The 24,087-nt window shown below is 46.1% G+C and overlaps 1 pseudogene across 1 annotated transcript in view; it reads right to left on the bottom strand.

Moving 5' to 3' along the window:
* The window catches only part of LOC146866933 (lysine-specific demethylase 5B-like), a 623,554-nt pseudogene that overhangs the window by 597,541 nt on the left and 1,926 nt on the right, over positions 1 to 24,087 (bottom strand). Inside the window, exon 2 of the transcript XR_014966711.1 lies at positions 14,163 to 14,287. The product of XR_014966711.1 is annotated as a lysine-specific demethylase 5B-like (transcript). The remainder of the gene's footprint in view (positions 1 to 14,162; positions 14,288 to 24,087) is intronic.

Raw genomic sequence — 24,087 nt, 5'->3', positions numbered from 1 at the left:
TTAGCCCAACTTTGCCACTGAAAGCAAAGGCAAAGTCACAACTTCCCCTGTACATCTGTGTAAGTCACCCCTCTGGCCGGCCTGCCAAGTCCTAAAGAGAGGGTGCAACATATGACACAGGCAGGACATTTACTCTGCATGTCCTGACAGTACAAACCCACTGTTTTTACTGTGGAAAGATATGGTCGCCCAATTGCGAGTACACTATTACACTATTACATGCTGACCCCCTAGCTGTGCTAACTGCAATACAGTGCCTCATCAGACATGGTTAGCCCCCACTTTTTGCCTGGAATTTGATGTCGTTTTGATTGTAGTGCACAGGGTCCCTGCCAACCAGGTCCCCTTAAGCCAGTGTTTCTTTCCTACAAACGATTTCACAACTGGCCCTTCAGGCTGGTACCAAATACTCCTGTGTTCAGAGAAGCAATCGTGGTGCTGGGGAACTAGAGTTGTCGAGTTTCCAGCCCATGTACTTTCTATGGCTTCCCTGGCACTTACAATATCTAAGAATGACCTTAAATAGTGTAGGGGCATATCTGCTCATGCCTGTGGTACAGTGCACCCTGCCTTTGGGCTGGAAGGCCTGCTAGAGGGGTGACTTACCGATACCTTAGGCAGTGCAAGTTGGTATAGCAGTGCCATGTCAACTGTGTTCTTTTTGTTTGCACCAGTCCATGCATGTTGCAGTGGCAGTCTGCATGGCCTAGGTGAGGGGTCCCTCTTCAGTCCAAATGCCCTAGGTAACCAGGTACCATTTTCTATACTTACAGGGGCCTGAAGGGCCAATGGGCACCTTACTTGGGGTGACTAAATCCTCTATTATGCCACCCTCCTATGGGAGGGGGACATAGACCTAGCCCTGAATGGAGGGGTCCTCAATCTTCAAGATGGCGGGGACTGATAGTTGTGCTTCACCTCGCTTCCCCAATCTTAAGGGTTGGGTTGGCAGAGGTGGGCACACCTATTCTTTAGAATTTTTCCTGCCGGTTTTCCCGCCCAAAGTGGGGGTGTAAACCAAGGGCTGCCATCAACTGCTAGCTGCAAAAAGAACTGTTGATGGACAGAATGCAGAACAATGTCATACATTCACCCCAGTACAGAGATCTGGGCCTAAATCCATCGTTGTTTTGCTCACCATGCCATTCCAGTTTGGACCCAGTCATATACAAATCAGTCTTGACCCTAGGATTTCAGAAGCCAGATCGCAAGGTTGAGCTGAGCTGAGCTGCCTGATCTCTCCTGATCTCTCCATGATTCTGGGTTAGGAGGCATGGTGAGAGGTGTAGCTTTTGGTGTGGTACTACCGAGAGTTCCAGCAGCGTGGTGTACCACGTTGTCTGGCCCATGTTGGAGCTACTAGGATCAGCGTGAGGGAATGCTGTTGTAGCTTTCGCACCACTAATGGAATTAGTGGGAGAGGTGGAAAAGCGTACGCAAATTTGCCTGACCAGTTCATCCATATCGCATTTCCTTTGGACAATGGGTGTGGGTATCTGGCGGCGAAGCTTGGGCATTTTTTGTTTTCGTGGGTGGCGAATAGGTCTATTTGTGGATGCCCCCATGTTTGAAAGAACGGGTGAAGAACCTGCGGGTGAAGTTCCCACTCGTGGAACTGTTGCGTCTGTCTGCTAAGCAGATCTGCCATGGTGTTTTGGACTCCTGGGACATGTTGGGCTAGGAGAAAGATTTTGTGTGGAATTGCCCATCTCCATATGCTCTGTGCTAGTTGAGAGAGCTGTGGAGAGTGTGTGCCGCCTTGTTTTTTAATGTAATACATGGCCGTCATGTTGTCTGTGCCAATGAGGACTGCTTTGCCTGAAATCTGTGTCTGAAAAGATTTTAGGGCTAGAAACATTGGTAGTAACTCCAGATGGTTGATATGGAGTAACTTTTGTTGCAGCGTCCATGTGCCCTGCACTGTGAGGTGTAATAGATGAGCTCCCCAGCCGGAGAGCGATGCGTCTGTTGTTAGTATTATTTGTGGAACCGGGTCCAGGAACGGTCGACCTTTGGAAAGGTTTGTGGTGTTCCACCACTGCAGAGAGCGATGGGTGCGACCGTCTACCAACACCAGATCTGTCAGTTGCCCCTGGGCCTGGTTCCATTGGCGCGCTAAGCACTCTTGGAGTGGACGCATCTGGAGTCTTGCGTGGGGCACTATGAAAATGCAAGAGGCCATCATCCCTAACAGTTGCATAAACACTCTTGCTGGAAGGTAGTGTTGAAGTATGAATCTTTGTCGCAAAGCCTGAATGCTTGCAATCCTGGCCGGATTGGGGTAGGCTATTGCTTTTGAGGTGTCTAAGGTGGCACCGAGGTATTGTTTTATGTGGGATGGTGTTAGCTGGGACTTTTGGTGGTTCACCGTGAAGCCTAGTTGGTGAAGGAGTTGGATTGTAGTGGCGGTATGGTGTATACATTGGTTGTAGGACGTGGCTTTTATCAGCCAGTCGTCCAAGTATGGGAAGACGTGAATGTGCTGTCTTCTGAGGTGTGCCGCCACTACCGCTAGGCACTTGGTGAATACCCGTGGTGCTGTTGTGACCCTGAATGGGAGCACCTTGAACTGGTAGTGTTGCCCGCCCACTACAAATCTGAGGTACTTTCTGTGAGCATGGTGGACTGGAATGTGGAAGTATGCGTCTTTCAAGTCCAGTGTGGTGAGGAAGTCGTTCTGGGAGAGGAGCGGAAGCACCTGCTGAAGCGTTACCATGTGAAAATGGTCTGAATGTATGTATGTGTTTAGGGGCCGGAGATCTAGAATAGGTCTTGTCCCTTTTTGGTATCAGAAAATATAGGGAGTAGACCCCTAAATTTTGCTGATTGACAGGAACTTGTTCTATTGCATGTTTTTGTAGGAGGGAGATTACCTCCTGTTTTAGTAATGTGGAATGTTCTTGTGACATTGGGCGTTGCCTGGGTGGAATGTTTGGGGGGGGTAGATGTTAATTCCAGGCAGTATCCTGACCGAATAATTTGGGTCACCCACTTGTCTGAGGTGATGGTCTCCCAGACATGAAGGAAATTTTGAAGTCTGCCCCCGACCGGAGTGGGATGGTCTGGAGGGAGCGGGGGAAGTCATTGGGTAGGCGGTGTGGCAGAGCGGGCGGTATTTGTTTTGCCTCTGCCTTTATTATTAATGCCCCTATAGTCGCCTCTTTGATAACCCCTTGTGAAGGTCGACTGAGTGGGGGATTTGTAGGAAGTAGACGCGTTATCTGAGGTGTAGCCTCTAGATGTACTCCGAAAGGAAGAGAGGCGAAAAGAGCGCCTAGGAGGGTGTGACTGCAGGGCTCCCATTCATTTTTTCGAGGGCCTCATCTAATTTTGGGCCGAATAGGTGTTCTTGGTCAAAGGGATGATTCAGGATGGAGGCTTGTACCTCTGGTTTAAAACCTGATATTCTTAGACAAGCATGGCGACGGAGGACGCTAGTATTAATGGCCCTGGAGGCTGTGTCTGCTGCGTCTAAGGCACAGCGTATAGAGGTGTTCATTATTGTCTTGCCCTCTTGAATTAATTCATTGGCCTTAGTTTTATATCTTTCAGGGAGGTGGTGCATTATGGTTTCTAATTCATCATAATATGCCCTATCGTATCTGGCCAATAGCGCTTGGGTGTTGGCGATACGCCATATATTGGCTGCCTGTGACTCAGTGCGCTTTCCTGATGCGTCCAGTAGCTTTGACTCTTTGTCAGGTGGTGGTGCTTCGCCTGACGCCTGGGAATTTGATCTTTTTCGTGCAGTGGAAACCACTAGGGAATCTAGTGGCGCGGCCCTTTGATATAGGCAGGATCTGTGGGGGCAGCTTTGTATTTTTTCTCTATGCGTGGGTTAATGACCCTGGCCCTGACTGGGTCCTTAAAAACCTCTGGCGCATGTTTTACCACCCCCTTGAGCATAGGTAGTATGGAGGTAGACCTATGTGTGGTATCAAATGTGTCAAGGAGGAAATCCTCCTCCACTGGGTCAGTGTGCAACTCTACCCCGTGATAGTGTGCCGCCCTTTGAAGTAGGTGGTGGAAACCTAAGGAGTCTTCCGGTGGAGATGGCCAGGAAGGGTAAAGGTCATCTTGTGGGACGTCGGGAATATCTGGGCTATTGTAGTTGTCCCATGGGTCTGGAGATCCTGTAGGGGTGGGGTCTTGGGGCACAATCCCTGTATCGTGATATGGGTCCCCCTGATCATCATCGTCTGGAGACGGGGTCGGAGAGCGATGAGGTGGGGGTGGAGAAGGCAGAGGTGGAGAGGGTGGAGGAGGTGGGGAGGGTATTCTGAAAGGGGAGGTAGCAGAGTCCTTCCTCTTTGGAGGTGGAGGTGGAGCCGGTTTGTCCAAATGTCTCTTTTTGGAAGAGTGCGCCAAATGGCCAGTTTTTGTAGCCCTGGTGAGAGTTTTTTGTAAGGGATCCGGTGTAAATAGTTCCTGTGAGAGTGATTGGTCCGTCAGCGCTGAAGTTTTCGGGCCGATGACTTTTTAGGCTTGTCTGTGACAGTTTGCTTAGCAATGGGCTTGGGAACCTCCGATTTTTTGGTCGGCGCCGAGGTGGGCTTCGGCTTGGAAGTGTCGGTGCCGAGGGCCTTATGGGGTTTGGTCGGTACCGAAGTTGGCGTCGGTACGGAAGTGCTGGGTTTCGACCTCGAGGGCTTCGGTGCGGAGCTCGGTGTCGAGGTAGAGGCCGGTTTCTTTTTCGGTGCCGAAGTATAATTCTCGGCACCGCTGACAGGCTGGGTCAAGCCCGAGCCGCCGGAAGGCTTATTTGGCTTCTTCACAGGGCCCGAAGGTGGGGTGTGTGAAGCAGTGTCTCTGGTCTTGCCTAGGCCCGGAGGCGAAGGCGTGACCGAAGCCTTTTTGGGTGCTGGCGCGGGTGTGGGGGGGGGTATATTACTCACGACCCTCTGCGCCGGAGTGATATCCTCCACATCTGAGTCGTCGGCCTCGGAAGCACTGATGAGGTCCTCTTCGGTGCGCTGCTGTCCCGGATCTTCGATGTCGTCTCCGAAGATATCGACTGGAAGGGAGGTTGAGGAGTGTGCCATGTTTCGTCTGGCTCTTCGGTCCCGAATAGTCTTTTTCGATCTGAAAGACTTACAGGCCGGACAGTCTCGAGCCTCGTGTTCAGGGAAGAGGCAGAGGTTACATACCTCATGAAGATCGGTGTGGGGGAATTTGGACCCACATCGAGGGCACTTCTTGAATGGAGTTCTTTAGCCGGGACCGGAGCTTGCGTAGGCCCGAAGGCCGCCGTCGACGACTGGAACCGAAGATTTGTCGATGAGAAGGTGCGTTGATTGAGGAGATCGCGATCGAAACAATACCGCGATGTGAGGTGAGGATTCCGCTTCGATCGTTGAACTGGAAATGTTCGGAACCGGAGCGCGAAGATTACATCCGAGCCCGATGGCGGAAAAAAACAGTCTGAGGATGGAGCCGAAGCCCATGCGCAATACAATCCAAAGGAGGAGTCACCGACCTCGTAACTTCCAAAGAGTTTCCAAGAGGAAAAACAAACTGCAAACATCCGGGCCCAACACCAGATGCCGATCTATGCAAAAGTGTGTAATCTGCAGCTCATATGCCTCGAACATACTTTTTCAATATGCACTTGGCTTTTGTAGAAAGTTACAAATTCAATTCAATTATATTTATTCGGATATAATATATATCCATAAAAGTACAACATCACTGGTAATGTACATGTAGCATACAATCTTCTCTCAAGCATAAAAATAGTTAAAAATAAGATCAGATGATAAAGTTGTAAAATTAAATATCATAGAGCCAACATGCAAGTTGTAAATGCAATTTAAAAATGAATAAATTAACCAATAATTCATACAGAGACCAGCAGCATTACTGTGCAAAAACGCAAAATGTAAGCTTTAAACACTGTGCAAAATAGACAATTTGTAAACATCCAACTATGTGGAAAACGGGCTTATCACATGTATTACAGTCTATTGGGTAGCATAAACCCGGTATGTAGCTATGATGATAAGTGCAAATGGGCGATAGGTTTGCCTTATTTAGACCATACAAGTGCCGCCAGCATTGCTGTGCAAAGGTCGCAAAAATTTAAACATTAATCATAGTGCAAATAGGCAATTTATAACATCCAACTATGTACAAGATAGACACATCATAAATAAGCATAATCGGATAAAAACATTACAAATTAATAACATGTTTCAAGGGGCATTCATAGAGGCTCGAGATTTAACCGCTGCTCGTAGTAAGGCGCTTACACGGTAGATCATGTCCTCGCAACCCAATTGCAATATTTCTTGATACGCCAAATTATGATTAGACATCTCGTTTGCCTTAAAATACGGGATTAAATATTGTTTTGTGTACCTTACATAAAATTTGCAAGAGAACAAGAAGTGTGGCATTGTTTGTTTGCAACCATCACCACATGGGCAAAAAGTCTCCTCCAAATTTTTGTTAAAACCAATCGGAAAGCAGAGTAGATATTTTACGCTATTGTCCCTAAGACGGAAGAGTAAGCTCCTATTCCATCTCCCTATGTTTTTCCTTAGATACTCTTGTGGCTTAAGATAGTTGTTACCTGATGTCCTCAGGATAGGAATATATCTAATAATTGATGGCTTACGAAGCTCGGTCTTTTCTCTGTCTTCACGATATAGATCATATAGTGCGCCCCTCGCTGCTTTTAAATTTATGTTTTCGGCTGCGGAGGGAAGAAAAAAAGTATGTTCTAAGTGAATGCTGGCTAAGCTTTTATGTACAGCACTAAGCCAAGGTATGTATTTACCCCTATCACAGCTAAGGCAATCTGTAATGATTTGTTGGGTTAGAGTTGCAGCAGGATTTCGCCATAACTTTAACCAAAATAAGGCAGGACGAGATTTGATAAAATCCTCCACATAGTGTAGGCTCAGTTCTTTATGGCATATGAAGGTGGGTGATGAGATTTGTGCCCCAAATACCCTTCTACAGAATCTGTTTTCCTCCAGAAAGTTACAAGTGGTTGCAATAGGCAACACAATTTTAAACACAATAATGCATTGAGTTCAATGGAAGTTTCAAGTTATTTGCAATAGATTACTTTTAGGATTACTTTTGTGATTCCAGGACTGGATCCTAGATTCAGTCCTGGGACAGATCTTAGAAACAAGTGATAAAAGTCGATTTACTGTTATGATTTTTAGGCAATATTTTGCTATTTTAAAAGTTGACACTTAATTTCATAGAAAAACAGTCAATGATTCCCTATGGAAGAAAATTCAAGTTGCAGGTATAGTATGTTCTCGTTACTTTTGTAATCCAGTACTGGGTGCCTAGACTCAGTACTGGGACCTTTATCTAAAACAGGTAAATAATTACGTTTTCACAATTTATACGATTTTAAAAGAATATTTAAAGTTTGCAGAAATTGACAGAAGACATTTCACAGAAAAACAGTCAATGGTTTCCTATGGAAGAAAATTGGGTTACTGGTAAGTACGGTTGTGAATATTTTTCAGAGTCAGTGCTGGGTACCAAGATCCAGCACTGGGAGCTCACCTAATAGCAGGTGAGTATTTTCGTTTTCGTTACTCGGCTGATTTTTGGAGAATATTTTAAGTTTTGGAAAGTCCACACTTAGAAGAAATTTCAGGAAAAACCAGTCAATGTTACCCTAAGGAGAAAATTGAGTTATCGGCTTTAAGGTAAGTACTCGACTGGCAGAGTTAAGGTTCTGGGCATAGACTCAGGGGTCCCCCAGGGTCAGGTAGGTACAGTTGTTACACCCTCAGCGGCACAGTGGCGGCCGGGTGCAGAGAGAGTTAGGCCCAATGTTATCCTATGGGAGGCAGGGGGGCCTTGGTTGGTGGCTACTGACTAGCAGGCCACAGAGCTGTGGGAGCTGGGCTCCTGGTCACTTGCTCAGGGCAAATGGGGAAGTAGATAGGTGTAGAGGTTACACTGCCAGGGCCACTCGGGCGGCTGGGTGCAGGGTGCTTTTGAGCCTTCGGGCGCTCAATTGATTTCAAAGGGAAAGCTCCGGTTTAGAAAAAGACTGCAAGCTCAGGGACGAAGATTCTTCAGGTGCCACCACCACTTTGAGAGGTAAGTTGGATGATAGGTAGGTACCCCAGAGTTGGGCACAGGGGGCCGCGGGGCGCCGGGGTGCCTTTTGCTGTCGGGAAATCTTACCCTCTGCTGATCGCGGTTGGGGGGGGCACCTGGTTCTGAGGCTGCAGGCGTCGTCAGGAGCGTCGAGGGAAGTCCTTGGGTGCCGGACTCGGGGTCACAGTCGCCGTGGGGTCGTCCTTGTGATCTTTGTTCACTCCAGCACAGGTCAGGCTTGGCGGGTGCAGAGTGTGAAGGGTTCGCGGTTCCGGGCTGATGCCAGGGATTAGAAGCAGATTTTGAGTAGAGCCTCTACTCATGGGAGTCCCAGGGGCTTAGAGCCAAAAGGTAGCCAGGTCCTCCGGGGTTTGTGAGGCTGCTGGCCACAAGAGATGCCGGGATGGAGCAGGAGCAGGTTCGAGGGTCGACAGGCCGGTAGGGCTGGGGCCATTGCAGTTGGTGTCTTCCTCTTCTTAGCAGCTGCAGGGCAGGTCTTCTTTCTTCTTGCTCTTCTTTGTATTTCGGAATCTGGAATCTGGGGAAGGAAGGTTCAGGGTGCCCCTAAATACTAGATTTAGGGGCGTTACAGGTAGGTGAAGGGCAGGGACCAATGGGTCCCTGTCCTGGGGTGGGTACACCCCCTATCCTGCCTCTCTCCTGTGGGAGGGGGGGCAGTAGCCTAGTCCAGGGCAGGGCTCCCCATCTTCAAGATGGCGAGAGCCCGGAGATGTGCTTCACCTCGCCTCCCCCACCTGAGGGGTGGGGTTGGCAGGCTGGCACATCCCCTGTCCTTAATTGGGGTTTCCGGCCAAGCTTCCCGCCAGAGTGGGGGGTTGCAGTGGCCTGGGGAAGCTCAGAGGTGGCATGCCTTTGAAGCTTCCCCCTGCCCATCTTGGGGGAGGAGATCTAGCACCTCGCCCAGGATGTGCATTGTTGCAGGCCCTGGAGAGCAGGGTTCTCCTACCCAGGGGTCCAGCAACATGTCTGCTGTGTGGCAGCCTAGGCAGCCTCTCAGACCAGACGTGGATTGTAGGTTAGTTTTCAGGGGGCATCTCTAAGATGCCCTCTGGGGTGCTTGGTACATTAAATCCCACACTAGCATCAGTGCGGGTTTAATGTGCTGAGAAGTTTGATACCAAACTTCTCAGTCTTCAGTGTTGCCATTATGGTGCTGTGGAGTTTGTGTTTGACGAGCTCTCAGCACCATGTACTCTTAAATGGCAGCACTGCACTTACAGTGCCCAGGAATGGACCTGGGTACTGTAGGGGCACAGGGCTCCTGCTCCTGTGCCCACACCACTGGCATAGGGCACCCAGCTAGAGGGGTGGCTGATGTATGCCAGGGCAGTGTAGGTGGTGGGCATGGCACACAGGGATGTGTGCCATGTCGACTCTTTGTTTTGTCCTGTACCCAGACACTCAGCCTGCAAGGGCAGTATGTGTGTGTTAGGTTACAGGGCCTCTAAGGGTGGCACAATGAGTGCTGCAGCCCTTAGAGGCCTTCCCTGGTCACAAGGCCCTGGGTACCATTTCCCAGGGGCTGACATGTGGCCAGGGCTTGCCAATTTGGGTTTTAGGTTTTTAGGGAAGGAACATAGGCCCTGGGCACCTGATTGGCAGGAGTCCAGGGCACACTCAGTCAAAGTACATTCAGCAATTCAGCAAAAAGTAGGGGCATACCATGCAAGAAAGATGGCACTTTCTCACAACCCCTAACTTCCCAACTTAACTCTCGAAGTGGTGGTCGCACCCAGAAGACCTTCGTCCAAAAGCCTGCTGTCTCTTTACAAACCGGAGGTTCTTAATTGAAAACAACAGGGCGTACGACATAGAAACAGCACCTGGCCGCCCTAGTGTCGCTGAGGGTGCACCTTTGGTGCTAATTTGTTTCCCCATTTGCCCTGAGCTAAAGTCTGGGAGCTTTGCTCCCACAACCCAGTGGCCTGCTTGCAGCAGCCACCAACTGGATAACCTTGGGCCTCAGCACTCTGCAACCGGTCGCCCTAGTGCCACTAAGGGTGAAACAAGAGTGCTTTGTTGACCCTGGGGGACCCCGAGTCTACCCCCAGAACCTCAACTCCCACTACCAAACACTTCCCTCAAAACCGATGACACTATGCGGTTGAACACTCGCCTGGCGCACCAGGACTTCCCCGGGAAGCACGCATGCCCCCCCTGAGGGTGACACATAACTCATGTGTCGTGTGACAGTCTGCCTGGCGCAGATCTCCCGACCCCTGTCCATCTGACAGTGCGCGGAGATCCCCCAGGACAGAAGTGATGTCACCACGGTCATTCACTGGTGACGCAGCCCTTCTGGCTGGCCCCTGACCCACTGGTTCTTCCACTGGGGACTCTTTACCCCTCTCACCCCTCACTCTGGACTTCTGCACCCTCCCAACTGGAGTGGCACTGCCAGACACCAGAACTGATGGAGGCCTGCTTACAGACCCTCCCAGTTCACCAGACACTAGGGGAGCCCCTCAGGACAGACTAGGCTCCCCACCTGGTGTTCCCTTAAAGAACCATCCAGGCTCTGAGACGGAGGTTGGGCACTACCGGGACATAACCCATTCTCACTCCTTCCCCTTAAAGACAGGACGTGAGGCCCTACACCCCTCTCACTATTACAGGACCTAGCTGGTCTACTCTGAGCCACTTCCAACACACTGGGTTTGAAGATACCTGAACCACTCTTCTTGGGATCACTCCCCAATGCCTCTTCAGGCCCTCTGGAATCCACCAAAAGGTCTGCCTCCAATGTGAGCTCCCTGGGGTGAGAGAAATCACTTTGCTTAGTGTTTATGCATTATTCATTCTGAATATGCAATACATATGTATTATTTCTCACACCTATAACAATGCATTGAAGTTAATATCTCTAGAATATGTTAACTAAAAAGTATGCTGTCCTATGTATTTGGATTCCAATCAGATCTCAAGTGTTCTGATACACGGAGTTTCAGATGTACAAGAACCCTCGTCTGCTCAATGGTTGAGCAACATTTATTCTGAATGTAAAAACCACTAGATTACTAAAGGACAATGTTATATGCCATTATTCTCTACTGTAACCTTACCCCTCATTTTTGCTACACAGATTTTAATATAATTCTTAATGTGATTAGTCCTGACACTCCTCCCTGTGTTATTGCATAGGGTTAGCCCCTGAGATGATTCTTATTGATCAGAATGAAGCATTAATTACTCTTTATGCGTTCATTCTCACCGCTTCTTAACCCGTATTATTTACTCTGAAATGGGCGCCGCCATTACAGAAGTCCAGACTACACTTGCCAGTGAGCACACAGCGGGTGCGTCGCTCGGCATTGGCTTTTCGTGCACGCGCATCGGCGTCAGATATAATTGACTGCCGTCCGACCTCGTCTGGCTACAACCATTGCCAGCAACCCTTCGTCTTGCATATTAGGTAAATCATCACACCCTGTTACTTTGATGGATTATGCATTTTCAGCATATTGCCCCTCTAAACCGTGACCCTCATAACTACTTTCATTTCCCTGACAGACATCGGTTCTATCCGGCACCGCGTTCCTTGCCTCACATTATTGAAGCGGGACAACAGCTACTATGCCAATAACTAATTAGTAAGGTGAGTTCTCTATCGATCCAATGATACTTGTTTAATGCTCTAAAAAAACCTTTACTTCTAATTACAGGAATTTTCTCCTCACAATTGACCTTTCCTGATGGTTCCGTTTAATAAAGGACAGCGGGCCTCAAGTGGGTTATGAAGTGCTGCCCTCATTTGGGTCACTATTCACACTAAATTTTGGTGAGTACATAGTTAATTTAAATTCACTCATTTATAACCAGCAATTAGATACTGGGCTAATTCAGTTTCCTATCTGTAGGACCTACAGCTAACCCTGTTACTGTGAGCTACAGTGAAGCCATGCCTCTGCTTTCATTTCAAGGGTAAGCAATTCCATAGCGCACTATTACACCTATTCATATAAGCACCTCTTTAAGCATTTATGCCAGTGGTTAAATTTCCTTCCACCTTGTCATTGATAGGAACTAAGTGTCATTACCAGCTTTGAGAAGCACCCTGGAATGTATTAAGAAGGATTTCTGCCTTTCAGGCACATTGATTGTGCTGCTCGGTAAACCTGTTTTACGTTCAAGCATTGGCCCACCGTTCCCACGTCCCCTTCATCAACACTAAAACCTTGTCCTATCTTTAGCCCCCAGAATCTCTGTCCTGAAGAGACCCCGTACCGCGAGGGGGTCGAAACTTCGTCGACTATTCAAAAGGGAGAGCCCCCAACAAATCATAGTTGTCCCTGAAGAATGGATTGCATTGGCTCCTCTTTTATCTACTAATAACCACCGCCACAAGTGCTCCAATATCACCATTGATATTTCACTAGTCTGGTTATGGTCACATCACTGGGGTTCACATATCACTTTCAAATGTGAAAAATGTATATGATGTAAATACACAGACAGTAAATTTTTTTATGCCTTTTTGTATGTTAAATATTGTTTTGCAAAATAAATAACACTCACTTCGGCTGACGTGAGGACTATTAAAAAAAAAAATTCTGTGAGCTTTAACGTTTTACCTTGTGAAATAATTGGTATACCTTATTGAGCTAAGGTTTCCTTCTTTACCTGTCTGTTCTGTTTGAGTCAAGCAGGATACATTAATTGCTGCAATAACTAATTGTTTTCTATGAAAAATGAGTTCCTTGTGAACATGGTCTCTGCTTACGGGCAATACCCAGTTCGCAAGGACATATGGGTCGCTCTTGTCTTTTGTGAGAAATGATTTTAATAATGTGGCAACCCCCTGACAAAGCCAGTAGGCTGGTCTTATTTAAAATATCACCCCTTTTATACTGTGATGTTACATGTGGTATAGGTGGGGAGTATTGTGATGATGAGGTTCAGGGGCCCACTAGGTGTGTAATGAGTTAGTAGGATGCCACCAAAGTTAATTCCATCTGTCTAATGTGCAGTTTTTTAATTTAATGTATAGCATTTATTAGCACTTTTCCTTTTTAAAAAAGGCACTGACTGGACAATAATGTATTGAGTGCTGTTGCATGCCAGCGAAGTGGGACTGCTAAAGCACACTAACTCCATTGAGTAGGTCTTGGACTGCTCTGCTTCACTACCCTGAAAACGTCAAGTGCTACAATGGAGTACTTCTTTTCCAGTAATAGGATTACTGCAATACGATTACTTGTGAAGGACTCTGTCGCAACTAATAACCCAAGTTCTTTCAGCACCTTAAAGGGAGGCTCAAATTATGTAAGGAATATTCAAATTTGAAATCGCTGAATCGGAGACAAAATGGGGCAGAGCCCTGAGGATTTCTCACACTAAGGTGTGGTAGAAAATCTAGTAGTCTGACTGTGAAGGAGTAGAGCTCACAGCCTATACACCTGATTGTTAAGTCTTTGCATCGTAAAAGAAAGCAGATAGGCTATTTGTGATCTACTGCTGATTTCAATGTTAATAAAGTGCTTTATTAGGTACTGCTAATAATGTCCAACAAGGATACCCTGCCTGACTAGTAATTTTCAAGCATGTGAATCTTGAAAGACAATGCTGGAAAAGAAAATAGCTATTTAATATTAGTGTTAATTCTCCACCTATAGTATCTGTCATAGATTTCACATAATTCATTCCTTCCAGTCATCGATCTGGGACTCCCAGTTTAACAATGAGTAAAGTATGTGAATCTATGAAAGATACAATGCTGAAAAACTATTATTTATATTACAGAGCTTTACCAACAGTGTTATTTAATTTCCCTGTGCAGAGGAAGGCCATGTGGGCTGCCTTAGGCTTGCATTTGCCCTGTTGAATTGCTTCACTCCTCCACCCCAAGCCACGCCCACCCCAAATTCCTAGACTTGCCCAGGAAGGAGTGATTTATATGACACTAGTATTATTAACTTAGGTATTACTAACTACTGCTAGTTTGCTCCCAAGCGTATATTTGTGCAACTGAAACAGAGTATGTTTTCTTGCTCAGTTCTGCAGTTTCTCATTGTGTATTGTACTAATATAAAGATGCATACGATAAAAAGTGTAGTTTAGTAACTCACTTTTTTTATTGGCGCATTTCACTTCCAAAGCTTCTTTCACCACTGAAGCCCATTGATTGTAAGACTCTGCTCGCAGCTTTAATGAATTCATCATTGGGTAGAGGTCATCAACAGTATACTGATACCTGAAACAAATAAGATGCATACCGCTTAAAAACATCATACTGTTTGTGAACCTTTATTACAAAAACCACTTTCGTTTGCATACAAAATCTATCTTGCTCCAATCTGGTAATATATCATATGCGCAAAAAAACTGCAATTAGACTTTTTTTTTTACATTTAATTATGTTGAGTACATCACAGCCAACATGGATTACATTTTTATTAACCTGAAGATATAAATCCCATAGTCAAATATATTCCTCACTACAGTTTTCAGAAATTACAATAAATACAAATAGAAGGCCACAAGCTCCAATAAGCAAACAACAATACTCAGTTACAACGTTCACACGAGTCAATGAAAGAAACTAAGTACAGATTCTTATAAAATGCCGATCTAGATCCAACCCTTGTCTTGCATATGGGTTCCACTGTTTGATATTTGTACTCTTCCTTGATGTGTTATAGCAGATAATGTTTAGTTTCTGAAGCATGACAAAACTAGATTCATATGCTGTGCAACACCTCACCATGGGTGTGAAATTAGTAAGGGTGACGGGAATTTGCGTAGTCGTGCTACGCAAAGCTCCGCCAAACAATAAAAAATCTCCGCGAACACGCGGAATTGCTTGTTCGTGATGCTTTTTTCCTGTTCGCGAACGCGGTTTGCGTGCTCGGGGGGTAATATCTCGCCAACATACATTTTGAGAACGCGAACAAGCAAAAAATTCCGCGAAGCCGCGGAACGCAGAATTTTGGGCAATTCCGCGTTCTCCGCGGAACGCGAAATTACCCAAATTACGCAAATTTCGCGAGCGGAACGGAATTTACTACCCATGCCTAGAAATTAGGCAGTCAATACGACTCATGCTACATTTTAACCGACCAGTGTAGGTGACGTTTTTAGCCAGTATTTTTGTCTTACTCGTACAATGTGTGAGGTTTCAGGGTTAAGAATACATATTTAAAAAACAAACTATCACTTCTCTTCACTTGGGAGGGTGTTGTGCAAATATAGAAGGTACTCCAGCTGTAAAAGTATTTTGGATTTACATGAAGTACATTCAAAGCAGTGTTGCTCACCTTGAGGCAGTTATTGTGAGGAGCCAACAGTAGCTCTTGTTTTCAATATTATCACCCCCAACTGAGGCCTCGTGACCAAACATTAATGCAGTGATGTTTAGGGAATGTGTGCAGCGATGACCAACTTGCGACATTGCATATGTCTTGAGGCAAAACATATCCAATGAAGGCCAAAAAAGTGGCCTTATTTCCTCGTCAAATACAAACAAAAATACAGCATAATTTTAAGCACTGATCAGCAGACCTGTTCATTTGGTGACTCTATTGCCCACGGATCTAGAATATCTAATACTCTATCTTCAACTCGTGGGTCTGCAAACGGTAGAGGGAATTTAATTACTCAGCCATCATGAAAAATGGATACAAATTGAAGACAAAGCCGAAAATGAGTAAGTAAAAACACTCTGTTATTGTGCATGGGTGACATGCCTTAAGTGCTCATAGAAGGACAGTCAGGTGTAGGCTCAACCAGAGGGTGTATTGATTAAATGTGTTAGCTCTATATTAATGTTCTAAATATGTGCAATGTTGATAAAGAAATGTTTGGAACATTTTTCCACAAAATGTTCTGGGGGTGAAGGAGAGAGAAGGGGAGACCACTAAAAAAGGGCTCGCTGGTTCATAGCATTGTGTGACTTGTAATCTTTCTGAAACTGCTAAATGAATACCTGTTTTCTCCGGCAAGGAAACCAACATACAATTATACAACTTAATGAGGGGGGAGTCTGGAGTTGAATGCAGGATTCCTTGGCTAAGCCGCTACTAAGGCAATTCCTCGTAACATATCTTAAGATGATACATGTAGGAAACTGGAATTTTGTTGCAGTTGTCCTCCCACTTTTTGCCCCCTTTTTGACTGTCAGATGCTGGTTTTCAACTCTGACATCACACTGAGGCTTGCGAACCAGACATCAGTGCTTATTCCCCTAAAAACAAGTTAAAGTCTAACTGTAACCCAAATGGCAAGGACTTTAACACCATAATATTGATTGTTGCGCACACCTTAATTTTTAATCAATGTTTTGTAGTAATCAAGTGCTTGTCAGTACTGCTATAAGTGTAGCGTGCAGGTCAGGAATGAGGTTGCCTGCCTCATATGAACTAATGACTAAATTGCAAGTGTAACGATGCACTTGACCCTGCCCGCACTGCTTAAATTGGACATTCCAACAAAATTATACAATTTTAGCCAATGTTGTAAACTTATATGTGCTCTTTGCAAATATATTCACAAGTCAAATACCATTATAATGTTTTTATTCTCAGCGGATACCTCTCCGCTAATGCATAATCATGATTTATTGTACATAGAATTACTGAAATAACTGCGTATACAACGTTAACACTTCATGCTTTCAATGAACAATATATGGACAAAATCCATCTTCTCTCAAAAGATGTTCCCAATGCATTTCGGGATAAACAATCACTTCTTCAGGGGTGAGAGAGAAGCTGCCGATAATTCGGTTTGCTCAAAACTAATACCTAAACGCGTCCTGCGTATAATGATCTGAGGCTCAATAATACTGAAAAAACTGTAGCTCACAACGAAACACACGGTCTTGCTCGTAGATATCCCAAATGTCTTGTATAATAAAGTTTCACTTCTGCAGGTTGGAGGCGGGGACAGCCCGGTAGGGCTGAGGCCAAGCCTGCTGGCGTCGTCCTCTTAGCTTCAGCACAGCTGTTCGGTTCTTCTTTTCCTCTTGGTCATTTCTTGTCTGAGGAGGCAAGGTTCAGGGGCGCCCCTAAATACTAGATTTAGGGGTGTTATAGGTAAGTAAAGGTTGGAACCAATGGGTCCCTGCCTTGGGGTGAGTACACCCCCTATTATGCCACCCTCCAGTGGGAGGGGGCATATGCCTCACTCTGGTTGGCTGGGTCTCTCCATCTGCAAGTTGGCGGGGACTGAGAGTTGGGCTTCACCTCACCTCCCCCACCTGAGGGGTGGGGTTGGCAAAGGTGGGCACACCTCTCTTCCTCACTTGGCTTTCCCACCGGTTCACCCGTCCAAAGTGGGGGGTCAGAACCGGTGGGGACCAGCTGCTGGAAGCAGCAAAAGGCCTGGGGAAGCTTACAAATGCAGCAAGACTTTGAAGCTTCCCCTCCGTGGACCCTGCTGATCCTGGGGGAGGAGGCTTGGCACCTCGTCCCAGACCCGCCCCCCTCCCCCGAGAGCAGCAGGCTCTCGACCCAGGGGGTCCAGAAACATGTCTGGTGGTGGCAGCTGGGGGGCAGCCACTCAGCCTGGACACTAGTGTTAGGTCGTTTTTCAGGGGGCATCTCTCTTCATGTGTGCATCTTTCATTAAAAGATAGGCCAGCGCTCTAGTAATTAAGCAAAAATCTACTTATGGCGCACGCAGTGCGAACGCGCTAAGAGAAACTGACACAGGTCAGACACACGGTACCAGAGAGTACTGACTTGCTTGTTTGCTTATTTGCACAGTCTTTTTTAAAGCCAGAGTTTTTTAGAAGATTGAACTTATCACTTTTTAAAATCACTCGGAACGCTTTTAAGACTATTTGCACTGTAATATTCCGCTTTTAGAATCAAATATTTTTAAAATTGAAGGTTGAATTGAATGCTTACTCACTGTGGGGAATCTTGACTCACGCCGAACAGTGAAACGGGAGCTGGGCGGGGCAGGACCTGTGAGCACAGCTGAGAGGCACCACCCTCATGGGGAGCGAGGGATAGGTCAGCGCTCTAGTAATTAAGCAAAAATCTACTTATGGTGCACGCAGCTCGAACGTGCAGCGGATGCGTCGCTGGTGCGCCAAAGGCGCGTCTAAGACAAGCCCGCCAGCATCCGGACATGGCCAAGGGCCAGGAACCATTGCGGACTGTCCCAAAAACGGTAAGCCCATCACATATGATAGAGACATTTTACTCTCTTTGAGATACTCTGTTAAAGCGGATTGTGGGATAACTCTGGCGCCTACAAGCATGATAGGGAAGGAGATGTCTTGCCCGCTCTGCTGGACTAAGCTTTACTCAGGCAAGAATGAAGGGCTGTGAGAAAATGCCATCTTTCTTGCATGGTATGGCCCCACTTTTTGCTGAATGTACTTTGACTAAGTGTGCCCTGGACTCCTGCCAATCAGGTGCCCAGGGCCTATGTTCCTTCCCTAAAACACAACTTGGCAAACCCTGGCCACATGTCAGCCCCTGGTAAATGGTACCCTAGGTACCCAGGGAAGGCCTCTAAAGGCTGCAGCACTCATTGTGCCACCCTTAGAGGCCCTGTACCCTTACACACACACACTTACACACACACTTACACACACACACACACACATATACACACTTACACACACACACACACACACACACTTACACACACACACACACCCCCCATGCAGGCTGGGTGTCTGGGTACAAGACAAAACAAAGAGTCGACATGGCACACATCCCTGTGTGTCATGCCCACCACCTACACCACCATGGCATACATCAGCCGCCCCTCTAGCTGGGTGCCCTATGCCAGTGGTGTGGGCGCAGGAGCCCTGTGCCCCTAAAGTACCCAGGTCCATTCCTGGGCACTGTAAGTGCAGTGCTGCCATTTAAGAGTACATGGCGCTGAGAGCTTGTCAAACACGAACTCCACAGCACCATAATGGCAACACTGAAGACTGAGAAGTTTGGTATCAAACTTCTCAGCACATTAAACCCGCACTGATGCCAGTGTGGGATTTAATGTACCAAGCACCCCAGAGGCCATCTTAGAGATGCCCCCTAAAACCTAACCTTCAATCCTCAGGTGGGGGAGGCGAGGTGAAGCACATCTCTGGGCTCTCGCCATCTTGAAGATGGGAGGCCCTGCCCAATCAGGATTAGGCTACTGCCCCCCTCCCACAGGAGAGAGGCAGGATAGGGGGTGTACCCACCCCAGGACAGGGACCCATTGGTCCCTGCCCTTCACCTACCTGTAACGCCCCTAAATCTAGTATTTAGGGGCACCCTGAACCCTCCTTCCCCAGATTCCGAAATCCGATGAAGAGTTAGAAGAAAGAAGGCCTGCCCTGCAGCTGCTAAGAGGAGGAAGACATCAACTGCTTTGGCCCCAGCCCTACTGGCCTGTCGACCCTCGAACCTGCTCCTGCTCCAACCCGGCATCTCTTGTGGCCAGCAACCTCACAAACCCCGGAGGACATGGCTACCTTTTGATTCTAAGCCCACTGGGACTCCCATGAGTAGCGGCTCTACTCAAAATCTACTTCTAATCCCTGGCAGCAGCCCGGAACCGCGAACCCAGCACACACTGCACCTGCCAAGCCTGGCCTGTGCCGGAGTGAACAAAGACCACGAGTACGAACCCACGGCGACTGTGACCCCGAGTCCGGCACCCAAGGACCTCCCTCGACACACCTGAAGAATCTTCGTCCCCGAGCTTGCAGTCTTTTTCTAAACCGGAGATTTCCCATTGAAATCAATCGAGCGCCCGAAGGCTCAAAAGCACCCTGCACCCAGCCGCCCGAGTGGCCCTGGCAGTGTAACCTCTACACCTATCTACTTCCCCACTTGCCCTGAGTAAGTGACCAGGAGCCCAGCTCCCACAGCCGCGTGGCCTGCTAGCCTGGCCTGCTAGTCAGCAGCCACCAACCAAGGCCCCCCCTACCTCTCATAGGATAACATTGGGCCTAACTCTCTCTGCACCCGGCCGCCCTTGTGCCGCTGAGGGTGAACAAACTGTACCTACCTGACCCTGGGAGACCCCGGAGTCTATGCCCAGAAACTTATCTCTGCCAGTCGAGTACTTACCTTTAAACAGATAACTCAATTTTCTCCATAGGGTAACATAGACTGGCTTTTCCTGAAATTTCTTCCAAGTGTGGACTTTTCAAAACTTAAAATATTCAGCAGAGTAACGAAAACGAAAATACTCACCTGCTATTAGGTGAGCTCCCAGTGCTGGATCCTGGTGCCCAGCACTGACTCGGAAAAATACTTACAACTGTACTTACCAGTAACCCAATTTTCTCCCATAGGAAATCATTGACGGTTTTTCTGTGAAATTTCTTTTGTCAGTTTCTGCAAACTTTAAATATTCTTTAAAAATCGTATAATTTCTGAAAACTTAATTACTTACCTGTTTTGGATAAAGGTCCCAGTACTGAGTCTAGGCACCCAGTACTGGATTACAAAAGTAACAAGAACATACTATACCTGCAACTTGAATTTTCTGCCCTAGGGAATCATTGACTGTTTTCTATGAAATAGTTTTTTAAGTGTCAACTTTTAAAATAGCAAAATATTGCCTCAAAATCATCACAGTAATTAAGTCGACTTTTATCACTTGTTTCCAAGTACTGTCCCAGGACTGAATCTAGTATCCAGGCCTGGAATTCCAAAAGTAATCCTAAAAGTAATCTGTGGCAAATAACCTGAAACTTCCATTGAACTCAATGCATTATTGTGTTTAGAATTGTGTTGCCTATTGCAACCACTTGTAACTTTCTACAACAGACAACTGCATATTGCAAAAGTATTTATATAAAGCATCTCATTCTGAAAAAAGTATATTTTAATACCTATTGTTGGTTCTAAAATAAAACAAGCATATATTTTTTATATATAAACCATTGGCCTAGAGTTCAGTTCTTGAGTGTGTGAAACCATTTGCTGGCTGAATGTGTGCAACAAATGCTTTACACTGTCCTCTGATACTGCCTTACTGCTCGACCAAGCTACCACTTTAGAGAGTAAGGTTATATGTAACTTTAGCCTATGCCAAACCTCTGGGGACTGTGGACTCTGTATACCCTGTACCTGTTTGGGAACAGTATATACAGAGCCACTTTCTCACAAGACTCTCTAGGGAAAGGTTATTCTCATGTTCTTTCGTTTGGAAAGTGCCCTCTTTTGTGCATGGTTGCCCCACTTTTTGCTGAACTGCTGATGCACTTTGAGTGTGCCCTGGGCTACGGCCAATCAGGTACCCAGGGCCTATGTTCTTTTCCTAAAACTGCATTGAAAACAAAACCCAATTGGCACTCTCTGATCACAGGTCAGCCCCCTGGTCAATGGTACCAAAGGTACTCTGGCCAGGGAAGGCCTCTATGGGCTGCAGCACCTATTGTGCCACCCTTAGAGGCCCTGTACCTTTATAATAATATATATATATATTACCTACTGGCGGTCGCCAGTAGGTAGTTATAGTTAGGACCACGTTTCCATAGGAAAACCTCAACATTCTATTTTGAATAACTTTGGCGCCGGTCGACGAATCCTCGCGAATTTCTCAAAATAGGTGGGGCGCTACGCTCCGCTCCTACCCTGAAAGTCTCGGGGGGATCCGTCAAGCGGGGGCTGAGATAAAAGGGGGGTCCCAAAACGCGTTTTTCCCATGCATTTTTCCATAGGACCTTTAGAACGAGCTACAGCCCGAACGGCTGAACAGAATTACTCAAAATTTGGCAGAGAGGTAGTCCCTAGGTCAAGGAAGTGCCTTTTGTAGGTTTGGTGTAAATCTGTTCAGTAGATTCTGAGAAAATAGCCTTTAAATCAATATATATATCTGAGCCCGCTTACGGTACGCTTACCGTACGCTTACGGTAAGCGTACGGTGGCGTGCGCGAGCGCGATTCTGATTGGCTCTTAGATCTTAGTAAACATTCGAATCGGCCGAAACCAGGAAGCGGCGGCCGCCATTTTGTGTATTTCACTCTGAAAAAAAAGAGTGAAAACAAGGAAAGGGGGCAATGAGGAGAGTTACAGACCCCCTAACATTTGTAAGGGGGTCAAAGAAGGACAGAAAAGTACAAAAAAAACATTTATTGATTTTAAAAAAAATCACGGGGTACGCGTACGGTAAGCTTACGGTAAGCGTACGGTAGAAAAAAAAAACAAAAAAATGAAAATCAGATTTAAGTGTTTAGATATTAGGGGGCTCTAAAAAGAGCTGTTGTGTTTATGAAATGATTTTTTAGTGGTACCTACAAGTAAGTACCGATGCAGAGTCTAAGGTTCAAGAGGAAGACTCTGTTCCCTTCATCATTGAAGTGCACATCATCTCCTCTATAAATGTCTTGCATGTCATAACGCAAGTTGTTGTGGTAAATGGCACCCATACCATAGTCACGGAGGAAAGCAGAAACAGATTTGTTGACGTGCTTTCTTGCTTTGTCATCGCACCGCGTGCCCACCGTGCGTGCACGGCACTAACTGCGTAAAGTGGGCGCGCGGTGCGCGAAGCGCACCGCGTGCTCACTGTGCGCGCACGGTGCGCGAAGCGCACCGTGCGCGCACGGAACGAACTGCGTTAAGTGGGCGCGCACGCCACGAATGGCGTAAAGTAACTTAGCATTTAAAAAAACGTACAAATTCACTGAAAAAACGATAGGTTTCACACACGTTATAGTTAGGAATTAGCATTTAAAAAACCTTGCAAATTCACTGAAAAAACCATAGGTTTCACACATGTTATAGTTAGCGGAAATTTTACTGATAAAAAACCAATGAAATTCCCCCGTTATAGTTAGTGCAGGCAACTATAACTCACGCGACCGCAATCTTCTGCTGATGACATATGTGTCTTTATGAAAAAAAAATATTTGTAATATATGTATAGCTAAAAATGTATGGAAGAAGACATGGGCAAATAAGTGTCTAAATACAGTATTAGCATCAGCAGAAGATTGCGGTCGCGTGAGTTATAGTTGCCTGCACTAACTATAACGGGGGAATTTCATTGGTTTTTTATCAGTAAAATTTCCGCTAACTATAACATGTGTGAAACCTATGGTTTTTTCAGTGAATATATATATATATATATATATATATATATATTCACTTAAAAAACCATAGGTTTCACACAAGTTATAGTTAGCTGTACATTTCACACGTAAAAAAACAATGAAATTCCACGTTATAGTTAGATCAGGTAACTATAACTTGCGCGCCCAAAATAAACTGCTGATGACGTCACATATTACATCACTCATGACATGGTCAGTGACATCACTCATGACATCAATGATGACATCTGAAATTACACATTGTGGATTGCGGTCGCGCAAGTTATAGTTACCTGATCTAACTATAACGTGGAATTTCATTGGTTTTTTACGTGTGAAATGTACAGCTAACTATAACTTGTGTGAAACCTATGGTTTTTTAAGTGAATTTGCACGGTTTTTTAAATGCTAATTCCTAACTATAACGTGTGTGAAACCTATGGTTTTTTCAGTGAATTTGTACGGTTTTTTAAATGCTAAGTTATGTATTTATTTTTAATTTTTTTTTCTGGTTTTTCACCGTGCACACACCCTGCGCGCACCGTGCGCGCGCTGTGGGCACAAGTTGCGCATTTCGTGCCGTGCACGCCTCGCCATTTTTTACAAAATATCAATTGTTTTTTTCTCCCTTGGGGGTCCTTAGATTTATATATTAAATGTGATTGTTAATTCTTTTTTTTGTAATTTTTTTTTTTTACCGTACGCGTACGGTAAGCTTACCGTACGCGCACTCCGCGATTTTTTTTTTAAATTCTTAATTGTATTTTTCGTACTTTCTGGTCCTTCCTGGACCCCCTCACAAACGCTAGTGGGTCTGCAACTCTCTTCGTTGCCCCCTTTTCACGTTATCCACCTTTGTTTTTCAGAGCGAGAGACATAAAATGGCGGCCGACACTTTCTGATTTCGACCGATTCGAATGTTTACAGTCATGTAACCACCAATCAGAATTGAGCTCGCGCACGGCACCGTACGCGTACGGTAAGCTTACCGTAAGCGC

This window comes from Triturus cristatus, chromosome 1_2, assembly GCF_964204655.1.
Source record: "Triturus cristatus chromosome 1_2, aTriCri1.1, whole genome shotgun sequence".
Classification (NCBI taxonomy): Eukaryota; Metazoa; Chordata; class Amphibia; order Caudata; family Salamandridae; genus Triturus; species Triturus cristatus.
This window is presented reverse-complemented; position numbering and strand designations above follow the sequence as displayed.